This window comes from Bufo bufo, chromosome 5 (genome assembly GCF_905171765.1).
Source record: "Bufo bufo chromosome 5, aBufBuf1.1, whole genome shotgun sequence".
Lineage (NCBI taxonomy): Eukaryota > Metazoa > Chordata > Amphibia > Anura > Bufonidae > Bufo > Bufo bufo.
The window spans coordinates 77,450,762-77,466,636 of NC_053393.1; positions in this window are offsets into that span (position 1 = coordinate 77,450,762).

Genomic DNA, 15,875 nt, shown 5'->3' on the forward strand with positions numbered 1-15,875 from the left:
CCCGCCTCTTGAGGATTGACCACAAGTTCTGAATGTGATTAAGATCTGGGGAGTTTCCAGGCCATGGACCCAAAATGTCAACGTTTTGGTCCCCGAGCCAATTAATTATCACTTTTGCCTTATGGCACGGTGCTCCATCGTCCTGGAAAATGCATTGTTCTTTACCAAACTGTTGTTGGATTGTTGGAAGAAGTTGCTGTTGGAGGGTGTTTTGATACCATTCTTTATTCATGGCTGTGTTTTTGGGCAAAATTGTGAGTGAGCCTACTCCCTTGGATGAGAAGCAACCCCACACATGAATGGTCTCAGGATGCTTTACTGTTGGCATGGCACAGGACTGATGGTAGAGCTCACCTTTTCTTCTCCAGACAAGCCTTTTTCCAGATGCCCCAAACAATCGGAAAGAGGCTTCATCGGAGAATATGACTTTGCCCCAGTCCTCAGCAGTCCATTCACCATACTTTCTGCAGAAGATCAATCTGTCCCTGATGGGTTTTTTTTGGAGAGAAGTGGCTTCTTTGCTGCCCTTCTTGACACCAGGCCATGTTCCAAAAGTCTTCGCCTCACTGTGCGCGCAGATGCGCTCACACCTGCCTGCTGCCATTCCTGAGCAAGCTCTGCACTGGTGGCACTCCGATCCTGCAGCTGAATCCTCTTTAGGAGACGATCCTGGCGCTTGCTGGACTTTCTTGGACGCCCTGAAGCCTTCTTAACAAGAATTGAACCTCTTTCCTTGAAGTTCTTGATGATCCTATAAATTGTTGATTGAGGTGCAATCTTAGTAGCCACAATATCCTTGCCTGTGAAGCCATTTTTATGCAACGCAATGATGGTTGCACGCATTTCTTTGCAGGTCACCATGGTTAACAATAGAAGAACAATGATTTCAAGCATCACCCTCCTTTTAACATGTCAAGTCTGCCATTTTAACCCAATCAGCCTGACATAATGATCTCCAGCCTTGTGCTCGTCAACATTCTCACCTGAGTTAACAAGACGATTACTGAAATGATCTCAGCAGGTCCTTTAATGACAGCAATGAAATGCAGTGGAAAGTTGTTTTTGGGATTAAGTTAATTTTCATGGCAAAGAAGGACTATGCAATTCATCTGATCACTCTTCATAACATTCTGGAGTATATGCAAATTGCTATTATAAAAACTTAAGCAGCAACTTTTCCAATTTCCAATATTTATGCAATTCTCAAAACTTTTGGCCACGACTGTACATTGTCAATGTGAAGAAGTTTAAATGGAAGTGCAGAGAGCCCCTGAGGAGCCAATGCAGAGGATGGGAGTGGTAGTGGCACTGACGAGGTGTTGTGTCACGGTGTTGTCCCTCAGGCCATTGCTCCCTGGGGATCAGTGCAGAGGAAAGGTAGTTTGAAGAATCAGGACAGAAATAAAAGTATAACAGTCTCTCTTTACTTAGTGCAAGATTTAACTTGTGGCATATCCAGTAGTATGAGGGTCCATTCACACGTCCGTAACATGTTTTGCGCATCCATGGATCCGCGGACCCGCAAAACACGGACAGCGGCAATGTGCGTTCCGCATTTTGCGGACCGCACATTGCCGGCACTAATAGAATATGCTTATTCTTGTCCGCAATTGCGGACAATAATAGGACATGTTCTATTTTTTTCGGGAATGGAAATTCGGACCCGGAAGTGTGGGTCCGCAATTCTGTTCCGCAAAATGCGGTACGAAATTGCGGACGTGTGAATGGACCCTTAAAGGGGTATTCCAGTTGGTCAAATTTATTCCCTATCCACAGGATAGGGGATAACTATTAGATCAGTGGATGCCCTACTGCTGGGACCCACACTGATCACGAGAACGGGTCCCCGTACCCCTTGAAGCCCCCCTAAAATGAATGGAGCGTCCAGTCAGGCATGCATGCAGCCACTCTATTCATTTCTATGGGAAATTCCACAGACAGCCAAGCGCTGTACTTGGCTATTTTCATAACTCCCATAGAAATTAATGGAGTGGCCACGCCATGTGTGACCGGATGCTTTGTGCATTTCAGGAGGGCTGTAGGGGGTACAGCGTCCCTGTTCTCCCGATTGGTGGGGGTCTCAGCGGTACCCTGTGGATAGGGGATAACTTCAAACAACCGGAATACCCCTTTAAGTACAGTTTCTGCAACCAAATGAGGAGGTATGGCAGCTTCTTGCGTGGCAATTTAATGGCACTTGCACGCACTTGTGGATATAGGTGTCCACTGTTTGATACAGTCTTGGAATTAGTCTGGCCTTGAGGTGGTTTTGATGATGGTTGTCTGACCTGTAGTCCCTCACCTGCAGCAGTGTCTGTAAAGCTGTGATTTTGCTGATCACTCTGCTGTCTTGTCACACTGATGCTTTCTTAAAGCAGTGTTCTTGATTCTGATGATCTCTCTGGAGTGTTGGAGAACTGGATACTGTCCTTAGGAGTAGGAGCTCTATAATATGCATCCTCTCCCTTTGCTGTCTACTCAGGAACTCCCTGTCCTGGCAGTAAGCAGGACCAGCTGTCACAGGTTAAGGGGAAGGGAAAACACCAAATACACACCACAACAAATAGACAATAATCTAGGCCTCAAAATCTAAGGAAGAGGGATGGTGACCTCCTAGTAATCCCTAGGCCTTTGCCTAACTCCTGCCAGTATGAGAAGATCCTGATGGTGTAAATACTAATACACCGGATATCTAAAGCCCTGCTAAAACTGACGAGCCCTAGGATAGGTAGCAGGGGATGAGACAGCTGGTTCCTTCCAGAATGAAGGAACCTGCGTCTCCCTGAGGCCTAGAAACAACACGCACCAGATAATAAGAAACAGTGAAGGCAACAAGTACTTAGCTTAGAGATGTATGGAGAAGCAGGAGATCCAAGACAAACCAGCACTAGCAACTCCAAGCAGCAACTATCAAGCAGTGTGAGGCGGATCTAAATAGAGCCTCATCACTGATAACGAGCGGCACCTGAGGAGAGGTGAGATCCTGCCAAACGACAACATACATAGAGGAAAACAGAGAGACCTGTCAGATAGCCTCACATGCAGCAAGTCTATCCGATCTTCTCACCTCTCTCACACTCTCACAGGAGGGACTGTGACAGTACCCCCTCCCCCCTTCTATGGGTGGCCTCCGGACACCCAGGACCGACTTTATCAGGATGCGCCCTGGGAAAGGCCCTCACAAGGCGACAGGCATTCACGTCGGTCACAGGAACCCACATTCTTTCCTCTGGACCGTAACCCTTCCAGTGCACGAGGTACTGAAGAGATCCACAAAGAATCCACTATTCTGGCAATCTGAAACTCAAGATTACCATCCACCATGACAGGAGGTGGTGGCAGGAAGGACGGTTTCAGCAGGTTCAACATATCTTTTCAGCAATGACTTGTGAAACACATTATGAATCTTCAAAGCCTGTGGAAGCTCAAGACGAAAAGCCACCAGATTAGGAATGGCAGAGATCTTGTATGGCCCAATAAACCTTGGCCCCAACTTCCAAGAGGGTACCTTCAACTTAATGTTTCTTGTGGACAGCCACACAGAATCACCCACTCTCGGACTTCCGGTTCCGGCGCTGGGATGCGAGCAGCGGAGTGAAGGAGCTCCGGCGTTCTCCCACCAACAAACAATCCCTGATCAGCCTGAGAGGAGAGGGGGGGATCATTAGTGATCACCCGGAACACACAGCTTACCGATACACTTGGTTAATGGACCGCTATCTCCTGCGGCGCGGCACAAAGAAAATCTTGCACAGCACAGGAGCGAGAGACATGCTGAGCAAAATGGCGGAGGCGCGCTCCTCCTCACCAGGTCCGGCACCTCAGGAAAACAGTGAGTCACAGAGACAGCACAACAAACAATCAGCCCCAGCCAATATCGATTATAAATCGCTGGCCATAGAGGTGGCTACACATTTGGCCCCTGACATAAGAGATACACTCTCTAAGACACTGTCAGTGTCACTTCAGCAGCTTCATGACGCAATAAACCAGCATGATACTAAACTAGAGGAGCTGGAGCAGAGAATGCTGTCTCTAGAGAATGATAACGCTAAATATGCTCAGTCAATCAATGAGCTATCCAAACAAAATGCTATCCTGAGGGAACGGGTCAAAGACCAAGAAAACCGATCCAGACGCAACAACTTGCGACTCCTAAGCCTCCCAGAATCAGTCAAGCCCCAAAGAGCCTCTGTGAATCACATCTACCACAGGCATTAGGGCTGGGATGCTGCCACAAGGTGGAAAGGGCCCATAGAGTGGGTCTCGTGGCTGAGGTGCAACATGGTCAGCCAGGAGGGTCACAAAATGAAACACCAAGACCCCGCCAAGTGATAATAAAATTCTTGGACTATTGTGATATGGAGGCAATACCCCGAGCTTTTAGGTCCAGGAAAGGCCCACTGAAATTAATGGGCCATACAATCCTGTTATTCGTGGATTACTCATCGTCAGTAGCAAAGAAAATAAGACAATTTAGGCAAGTCTGTTCAATGCTACACAAGAGACAGATAAAGTTCCAGCTTATTTATCCCGCTAAACTCTGAGTAACACAAGCGGATGGATCTGTCATTATTTTCCATAAACCGGCAGCAGCGGAGGAGATGATGGAATCCTTACAGAATCAGAGAGAAGATGGAGATGAGAAGAGGGATCGGAGAGGGGGACCCCCAAGACAGAAGCGACATGGAAGAGACACTCCCAGAAGGGAGACGGACTATGACCGTCGATACAAGGAAAGAGGTTATGAGAGTGTAAGGGGGAAATCGCCCGACCGTAAAGAAGCGTCTTTCCCGAGGAGATTAGTTAATAGACTTACTCTGGTACCATGCAAGGGTAAAAATATCCTTTTTTGATTGCAATATAAATGGCAGGGGGGAAACCCTCAATTGCGAACTGGACCATATAGTTAAATCAACAGTTTAGCGGTCACAACCGCATTGGTGTTATCATTGGTTATACAATTTGAAATGTGCTTATTAGGAGGGTGAGCTACATCCTATGTTAATGTTAATATGTGATGGGAGGGATTAATCTGCAAATTGGAGGCCACAAGAGGTTACTGGGTAGTTATCTTTTGATAAGGTGGGGGAGTACCGCAACCCAGAAAAAAGGAAGTTACGAAAACAAGTGTTTTAAGTTAATTAGTTAATTAATCACAGGAGGGGGGGGGGGGGGCAAAGTTCTTCTGTATCGGGAATCTCTATAATACATCCGTACACCTCTTTGGGTTTCTACGGCCACTGATCTACTAGTGGGATATCTACACTTAGCAAGACATGAAAATGATCTCTTGGAATATAAAAGGCCTGAAATCACCACATAAAAGGTGGATGGTCATCAGACATCTTAAGAAGCTCAGGCCAGATGTTGTTCTCCTTCAAGAGACTCACTTAGGGATGACTGACTTTGATAGGATGAGAAAATCCTGGGTGGGCAAAGTGGTAGGGTCTCCATCACCTAACCGTAAGGCAGGAGTATTAATACTGATCAATAAGCAATTGAATTGTAGTGTATTACAGCATTCGGCAGACACTCAAGGTAGATGGGTACAGGTACTCCTACAAGTACAGGACACCCAATATACACTGCGTGCAGAATTATTAGGCAAATGAGTATTTTGACCACATCATCCTCTTTATGCATGTTGTCTTACTCCAAGCTGTATAGGCTCGAAAGCCTACTACCAATTAAGCATATTAGGTGATGTGCATCTCTGTAATGAGAAGGGGTGTGGTCTAATGACTTTGGCAAAATGGGTCAAAAGAAGGACTTGACAGGCTCAGAAAAGTCAAAAATAGTGAGATATCTTGCAGAGGGATGCAGCACTCTTAAAATGGCAAAGCTTCTGAAGCGTGATCATCGAACAATCAAGCGTTTCATTCAAAATAGTCAACAGGGTCGCAAGAAGCGTGTGGAAAAACCAAGGCGCAAAATAACTGCCCATGAACTGAGAAAAGTCAAGCGTGCAGCTGCCAAGATGCCACTTGCCACCAGTTTGGCCATATTTCAGAGCTGCAACATCACTGGAGTGCCCAAAAGCACAAGGTGTGCAATACTCAGAGACATGGCCAAGGTAAGAAAGGCTGAAAGACGACCACCACTGAACAAGACACACAAGCTGAAACGTCAAGACTGGGCCAAGAAATATCTCAAGACTGATTTTTCTAAGGTTTTATGGACTGATGAAATGAGAGTGAGTCTTGATGGGCCAGATGGATGGGCCCGTGGCTGGATTGGTAAAGGGCAGAGAGCTCCAGTCCGACTCAGACGCCAGCAAGGTGGAGGTGGAGTACTGGTTTGGGCTGGTATCATCAAAGATGAGCTTGTGGGGCCTTTTCGGGTTGAGGATGGAGTCAAGCTCAACTCCCAGTCCTACTGCCAGTTTCTGGAAGACACCTTCTTCAAGCAGTGGTACAGGAAGAAGTCTGCATCCTTCAAGAAAAACATGATTTTCATGCAGGACAATGCTCCATCACACGCATCCAAGTACTCCACAGCGTGGCTGGCAAGAAAGGGTATAAAAGAAGAAAATCTAATGACATGGCCTCCTTGTTCACCTGATCTGAACCCCATTGAGAACCTGTGGTCCATCATCAAATGTGAGATTTACAAGGAGGGAAAACAGTACACCTCTCTGAACAGTGTCTGGGAGGCTGTGGTTGCTGCTGCACGCAATGTTGATGGCGAACAGATCAAAACACTGACAGAATCCATGGATGGCAGGCTTTTGAGTGTCCTTGCAAAGAAAGGTGGCTATATTGGTCACTGATTTGTTTTTGTTTTGTTTTTGAATGTCAGAAATGTATATTTGTGAATGTTGAGATGTTATATTGGTTTCACTGGTAAAAATAAATAATTGAAATGGGTATATATTTGTTTTTTGTTAAGTTGCCTAATAATTATGCACAGTAATAGTCACCTGCACACACAGATATCCCCCTAAAATAGCTAAAACTAAAAACAAACTAAAAACTACTTCCAAAAATATTCAGCTTTGATATTAATGAGTTTTTTGGGTTCATTGAGAACATGGTTGTTGTTCAATAATAAAATTAATCCTCAAAAATATAACTTGCCTAATAATTCTGCAGTCCCTGTAGTATATATAACATTTATGGCCCAAACTAGAGGCAACTCTACTAGGAGACTCTTGTGTGAACAAAATCATTGGAGAGGATTTTAATTCGGTAGTAAATGGGGGGGGGGGGGGGGAGACAGGAAACATGCAGGAGACAGAATAGGAACTAATGGACCCCAGGATAAGGTATTGAAACCCATGATCAACAGCGTTGGCCTATCAGATCTATGGCGCCAACTTTACCCAGACGACAGATGCTTCACTTTTTATTCACACTCCCAGAAATCGTGGTCTCATATAGACTATATATTCTTACCCCATTCGCTGATGCATAAGGTGGAAAGGGCAGAAATTGAAGATATTATAATATCTGATCATGCACCGGTTACAGTTACCCTGACAGATACCTACCCCAGAGGCCCAGATTATATCTGGCGCTTCCCTTCTCATTTAGGTTCCAGGGAGGAGTTTCAGGAGAAACTGGGCATCTGGTGGGAGGATTACAAATCAGAGAATGAGACCCACATTACGACACCTGACTTGTTCTGGAATGCGTCAAAGGCGGTAATAAGGGGTAGAATCATAGGCTATGTTAACGGAATAAGGAAAAAAGCGCAACTTCTTTTCAGCCAGGCTAGCCAGAAGGTTAGAGAAACATATATTAATTTTACCATCGATCCTTCAGAAGTTAATAAGAGGAAGTGGGTGGAAGAACGCCAGACGTTCGAGAAATGTGTAAAGGACAGGGAATCTCTAAGAAGCTCGGAAATGGAGGCCAGACTGTATAAATATGGGAAAAAGTCTGGGAAAATACTAGCCAATTTGACGAAAGACTTGCGACAACCGCAATATATCTCTTGCTTAAAGAGTCCCGAGGGAAACCTAGTACATAATCCAGCGGAAATTAACTCAATAGTTGGGAAGTATTACGAGAACTTATATAAAGACGAGGTGCCGTTCGACCTGTCTGATTCTCTTCTAGACAGAGTGCGACTCCCTAGACTTAATGATGACCAACTCAGTGCCCTGAATTCAGAAATCTCACTGGGAGAACTACAGGAAGTAATCAAACATTTGGGTAATTCAAAAGCCCCGGGTCCAGATGGATTGACAGGGGAGTATTACAAGATACTGTTAAACCAGGTCTCACCAGTTCTATTAGAACTGTTTAATGGAGTCCTCCAGGGTCATAGATCATTAGATAAAGAAAATATGTCATATATCAAGCTGTTGCCTAAGCCAGGAAAAGATCCCTTGCTTCCTGGGTCTTACAGGCCCATATCGCTAATAAACGTAAATGCTAAAATTCTGGCCAAGATTGTCGCAGATCGTCTTGCCACATTATTACCGCAATTAATAGGACCGGAACAGGTAGGGTTTGTTCAGGGAAGATAAGCAGTAACAAACATCAGAACGGTGCTGACGGTCCTAGATAGGGTGCAATGCATGCCTGAGGGGGGAGAACTTCCAGCCATGCTCCCTTTGGACACAGAAAAAGCCTTTGATAATGTCAGGTGGCCATGGCTGGAGGCGGTCCTAGATAAAATGGGATTCGCAGGTGCATTCAGAACTTATCTGTCCCAGATGTATTGTAACCCACGAGCTAGGGTTTATACCCAGGGTTTTTTATCTGAGCTGTTACCCCTAACACATGGGGACAAATGTTCTTACATTAAATCTTCAGGATTCTGTATTTCTCAGGCAGCGTCGCAAATCACCTATTTGGGAATCAAGATACGGAAATCCCAGCATTCCATTTATCAACTGAACTATCCTCCCCTAATAGCCAAAATAAAAAACTACCTGGATAGATGGCAAAATTTGCCCTTGTTGCTGGTTGGCCGTTGTCACCTGGTTAAGATGATGGGAGTGGCGCAATTACTGTACCCTCTACAGACCATTTCTGTTCTCCTGCGCCATGCAGATACTAAAGGGTTAGAGAGTAAGTTTATACGCTTTATCTGGAATGGAAAGAAACCTAGAATTTCCTTGAGCAAGTTAAAACTGTGGAAAGAACACGGAGGCCTTATTTTCCCAGATATTAGGGGTTACAATATAACATATCTTAGTAGACATATATTGGACTGGTTTAACGGCACGTCTTACTATTCCAATCTTAATATAGAAAGGCAGTTGGCTGCGCCTTGGGATCTGATGGCTTTGCTACATACTAGATTACCTAAACTCCCATGGGTGGCAAGACGATCAATAATCCTAAGGGATACCATCATAACATGGAAAAATGTTAGGAAATTGTTTGGTCTATCATATCAGTTCTCTAGACATCTCCCCCCTGGGTTCATACCAGGACAAAATGAAAAATCCTTTAGATATTGGGCAACAAAGGGAGTAGTGAAAATGGGAGACCTCTTTCATGAACGGGAACCCAGGTGGGCGACTGCAGCGGAAGTGGCGGATAGATGGAATTTGGAAGGCCCAAGTTTATTCCCTTATATGCAAGTGATGAGTTATGGGAGGAGCCTAGTTAATGACGTATCCAAAGAATTACAAAATAATAAATTCGATTCTTTTTTTAGAGAACAAAAAAGTAAAACCTCCATTTCAGTGTTATATAGTGTTTTGAGAGATTTGTGGGAAGACTTTATTTCTGAAGGGTTATTTAAAAAAAGGGGCAATATACTGGACATTGAGGATGTCCATCCGGTGGTACGAGCAGGCATTATTGCTTTAAATAAGGCAGTACAAAATGAAAGGATGAGAGAAACACAGTTTAAGATTCTTCACCATGCATTGTATGGTTTTAATTTACCTGTGACAGCGGCAAAGCCAGACAGAATCACAGCTTGTCCCAAATGTAACTCCCCAAAAACAGATCTATTCCACGGTCTATGGAGTTGCCCGAAGTTGGGAGAGTTTTGGAAGCAGGTGACCCTAATTTTGAAACAAACATGCAACCGTCGAACAGATTTAACACCAACATTAGCTGTACTTCAGGCAGAAGTCAAGGGGGAACCTAGGGTTAGGGGAGGGGAAGAAGAGGTTGGACTCAATGTGTTGGGGCCTAAGCTGGTTCTACAGGCCAAACGATGCTTGTTATCGAGGTGGCTTGACCCAGAGATACCGAACGCTGAAATGTTACTCAATCAACTACGACAAATATTCTACTTAGAATGGTTAGACGCCCTTACTAGAAAATAAATCCTAGGTAAAAAACTTTATAAGACTTGGAGAAAGTTTATTTTGGAGCATATTCCAGATTCTGAATACAGTACATTGATGGAGCCATTCCAACTGACTTCATGGTACCTACTAGAGCAGGGGTACTCAACTAGTTTTATTAAAGGTCCACATACCAGGGTCTGCAGTCAGGTGAAGGTCCGAGCTGAACGCCAACAGTAAAGATGCCATGCGATCATGTGATACATGCGCGTGGGGCGCTCTGACGTTATAGTGGAGCGCCGCGGGTAAGTCCCAGAATTAGTAATGGCCACTTTAGTGCCCCAGTAAGAATAATGTCCCCATTAGTGCCCCCAGTAAGAGTATTGCCCCCATTAGTGCCCCCCTTCTCTGCTTTTGCAAAAAAAAATAATAATTTGCATTCACCTAGCTGCGGTGAACATTCGCTGCTGACTGCACGCTCAGGACCGGTGCTCTAACGTGATGGCGTCTTGTAGGTCCTGTCCTGAGCTTCTAGTCAGCAGGGAGTGTTCTCCACAGCGTGAGCAAATGGAGGTGGAGGTACCGGCGTAATATATATATTTTTTTACTAGCACAAGTAGCGGTGGAGGTAAAGGCTGTACTAATGGGCGTTCCATGATGGAAGCGCTCATTAGTAAGGGTACTTTCACACTTGCAGCAGGACGGATCCGACAGGCTGCTCACCCTGTCAGATCCATCTTGCCACTACTTCGCCGTGCCGCTGCTCTGTGCCCATCGACTATAATGGGGATGGGGGCAGAGTTACGGCGCAGCATGGTGAGAGGCCGCCAGACTAAAAGTACTACATGTCCGACTTTTTCGTCTGGCGGCCCCCTCAATATAATAAACATTGGTGGCGCAGTGCGCCCCCCCTCAAAATAATAAACATTGGTGGCGCAGTGCGCCCCCCCTATCACCCCGATATAATAAACATTGGTGGCGCAGTGCGCCCCCCCTCAATATAATAAACATTGGTGGCGCAGTGCGCCCCCCCTCAATATAATAAACATTGGTGGCGCAGTGCGCCCCCCCATCACCCCAGTATAATAAACATTGGTGGCGCAGTGCGCCCCCCCATCACCCCAGTATAATAAACATTGGTGGCGCAGTGCGCCCCCCCATCACCCCAGTATAATAAACATTGGTGGCGCAGTGCGCCCCCCCCAAAATAATAAACATTGGTGGCGCAGTGGGCAGTGCCAATGAGGGTTAAAAAATAATTTACTCACCTCCTCCAGTTGATCGCGTAACTGCCGGTCTCCAGTTCTTACTTCTTTCTTCAGGACCTGTGGTGACATCACTGAGCTCATCACATGATCCATCACCATGGTATTGGGCCATGTGATGAGCTCAGTGACGTCACCACAGGTCCTGAAGAAAGAAGTAAGAACTGGAGACCGGCAGTTACGCGATCAACTGGAGGAGGTGAGTTAATTTTCTTTTATTATTTTTAACCCTCATTGGCACTTCCCAATGAGCCACCAATGTTTATTATAATGGGGAAGGGGGGGGGGGGGGCGCACTGCGCCACCAATGTTTCTTATACTAGGGGGGGGGGTGGGGCGCACTGCGCCACCAATGTTTCTTATACTAGGGGGGGGGGGCGCACTGTGCCACCAATGTTTCTTATACTAGGGGGGGGGGGCGCACTGTGCCACCAATGTTTCTTATACTAGGGGGGGGGCGCACTGTGCCACCAACGTTTCTTATACAAATACAGGAGGCGGGTGCTGGAATCAAATAGCCGGCACCCGACCTTTGTGACAGGGGGCTGCGATCAGCTACAATTAACCCCTCAGGTACCGCACCTGAAGGGTTAACTCAACTGCAGCTGATCGCAGCTCCCTGTCACAGAGGTCGGGTGCCGGCTATTTGATTCCGGCACCCGCCTCCTGTATTTGTATTACAGGTCAGTTTTCCTAATTGGTGGCGCAGTGGCCACAGCCCCTCCCCTCCTCCTCCCGTCTCTTCTTATTGGCAGCGGCGGGGACAGCAGCAGCACAGGGGGGAGGGAGAGACTCCTCCTGCGCTGCTGAGAACTATCAGCTCCTGTGCTCCGCCGCTGTATTGAGCAGAGCTGCCAGAGTGTGCAGGAGGAGGAGCGCTACATGTGGAGGCCTGTCTCACTGCGCTGTGGGACAGGTGGAAGTGCGCCGGTAAGCTCCTCCTCCTGCACGGCACAGTGTGCAGGAGAGGAGCAGCGCTCTGAAGGATGGCCGGGGTCCGGACAACTGGCGGCCGCGGTCCGTATTTGGACCGCGGTCCGCCAGTTGAGTACCCCTGTACTAGAGGATCTAAAGGGTCAATTAGGTAGATTGAAAATATGAGGTTGAGGACTGCCCTATCTTGAACGAGATCAGTGATTAGTAAATCATGTCTATTCGGAAGAGGTGGATCAGGTGAGCGGGTGGGATATCTAGAGAGGTGTGGGGTAGAGGGGATCCGAGGGGGGGGGGGGGGAAAGGAGGGGGGGGGAATAAATATGTTAAAAAAAAATGTTGTCATGCTGCCAGATTGTATTATCCAACTTGTACTGACAATACTGAACTGTATAATGCATTGGATATGTGATCTTTTCCGAATGTATTGTTGCACTTACCTCTCTGTGACATGACAATAATAAAATATTGTTTAAAAAAAAAAGAATCACCCACTCTCAGGTCTGGACCACTCATACGTCTCTTGTCAGCCATACGTGTATACTTTTTGCCCATTTTATTAAAATGGTTTTGAATCTTCCGCCAAATAGATGACAACGAAGAGGAGAATCTTTCCTCTTCAGGTATACCAGAAGTCTCAGTACCAGAAAATATGCCAAACTGCGGATGGAACCTATATGCACCAAAAAACAGCGACTTATCAGTGGACTCCTGTCTACGGTTATTTATGGCAAACTTGGCCAACGACAAAAATGAAGACCACTCCTCTTGATTCTCAGAGACAAAACATCTCAAATAAGTCTCCAGATTCTGGTTAGTGCGCTCAGTCTGTCCGACTGAGAATGAAAAGCCGAAGAGAAGGACAATTGGACCCCAAGACGAGTACAGAACACCTTCCAGAATCTGGAAACAAATTGACTCCCTCTATCAGACACCACATCAGAGGGAATGCCGTTGTGTTTCACGATGTTATCGACAAACACTTGAGCGAGAGTTTTGGCATTAGGTAAACCTGATAATGGTATAAAGTGCGCTATCTTGCTGAAGCGGTCAACAATCACCAGAATCACAGTTTTCCCAGAAGAATTAGGCAAATCTGTGATAAAGTCCATGGACAAATGAGTCCAGGGTCGGGATAGGATAGACAAGGGAAGTAGAGATCCTGAAGGCCGAGTATGAGCCACCTTAGCACGCACACAAGTCTCACAAGCTGCCACATAGCCCTCGACACATTTACATAACCCTGCCACCAGAATCTTTGAGAAATGAGAAGACTCCAGCGGCTCAGGGTCAGTGCTCTGGGCAGCGGGGCTCAGGCTGGAAGTGGGCACCGCTCTGCAGGAAGGAGACCAGGGCTCGGCTTACCCTAATGTTACAGTGCACCCCAGTACCCCACAGTATGCAGTATAGCACCCTATAGTATACAGCAACCCACAGTATGGAGTATAGCACCCTATAGTATACAGCACCACACAGTATGCAGTATAGCACCCTATAGTATACAGCACCACACAGTATGCAGTTTAGCACCCCACACTATACAGTACCCCACAGTATATAGTATAGCAGCCCACAGTATACAGCACCCCACAGTATACAACACCTCACAGTATACAGCACCCCAAACAATACAATATACAGCCCCCCACACTATACAGTACAGCAGTATAGCACTCCACACTATACCGCACCCTCAGTATACATTATACAGACCCCCACAGTATACAGTACAGCAGTATAGCCCCCCCACACTATACAGGCCCCCCCACACTATACAGGCCCCCCCACAGTATACAGCCCCCCACAATATACAGGCCCCCACAGTATACAGCCCCCCCACAGTATACAGCCCCCCCATAGTATACAGGCCCCCACACAGTATACAGGCCCCCACACAGTATACAGCCCCCCCACACAGTATACAGCCAACCACACAGTATACAGCCCACCACACAGTATACAGCCCACCACAGAGTATACAGCACACCACAGTATACAGTCCCACACAGTATACAGCCCACCACACAGTATACAGCCCACCACACAGTATACAGCCCACCACAGTATACAGTCCCACACAGTATACAGCCCACCACAGTATACAGTCCCACACAGTATACAGCCCACCACACAGTATACAGCCCACCACACAGTATACAGTCCCACACAGTATACAGCCCAGCACACAGTATACAGTCCCACACAGTATACAGCCCCCCACAGTATACAGCCCACCACACAGTATACAGTCCCACACAGTATACAGCCCCCCACAGTATACAGTCCCCCACAGTATACAGCCCACCACACAGTATACAGTCCCACACAGTATACAGCCCACCACACAGTATACAGCCCACCACAGTATACAGGCCCCCACACAATATACAGTCCCACACAGTATACAGGCCCCCACACAGTATACAGCCCCCCCAGTATACAGCCCACCACACAGTATACAGCCCACCACACAGTATACAGCCCACCACACAGTATACAGGCCCCCACAGTATACAGGCCCCCACAGTATACAGCCCCCCACAGTATACAGCCCACCACACAGTATACAGCCCACCACACAGTATACAGTCCCCCCCACAGTATACAGGCCCCCACAGTATACAGTCCCACATAGTATACAGCCCCACACAGTATACAGCCCCCCACAGTATACAGTCCCACACAGTATACAGTCCCACACCGTATACAGCCCCCCACAGTATACAGCCCACCACACAGTATACAGCCCACCACACAGTATACAGTCCCACACAGTATACAGCCCCCCACAGTATACAGCCCACCACACAGTATACAGCCCACCACACAGTATACAGTCCCACACAGTATACAGGCCCCCACACAGTATACAGGCCCCCACACAGTATACAGCCCCCCACAGTATACAGCCCACCACACAGTATACAGCCCACCACACAGTATACAGCCCACCACACAGTATACAGGCCCCCACAGTATACAGCCCCCCACAGTATACAGCCCACCACACAGTATACAGCCCACCACACAGTATACAGTCCCACACAGTATACAGCCCCACACAGTATACAGCCCCCCACAGTATACAGCCCACCACACAGTATACAGCCCACCACACAGTATACAGTCCCACACAGTATACAGCCCCCCACAGTATACAGCACCCCACTATACAGTAGTTTACAGTATATTAACATAACAGCCCCTGTCACCTTTTTCTGATATAATCTTCACACAAAAAATCTCCACAGTTAACTTCTGCAACACTCCACAGGACCTGTGATGACCTCATAGCCATGTGACCAGTAATTGCTAGGTTACTGGTCACATGGTGATGATGTCATTGAGGTCCTAAATCACAACTTTAACACAGTACGATCATGATGCCTGGAATCCTGGTAGAGCTGACAGCCTGACACCCGGGGCAGTGGCTAGCAGGGCTCAAGAGGCAGCTGCCTTGGGCCCCCCAGGAGCAA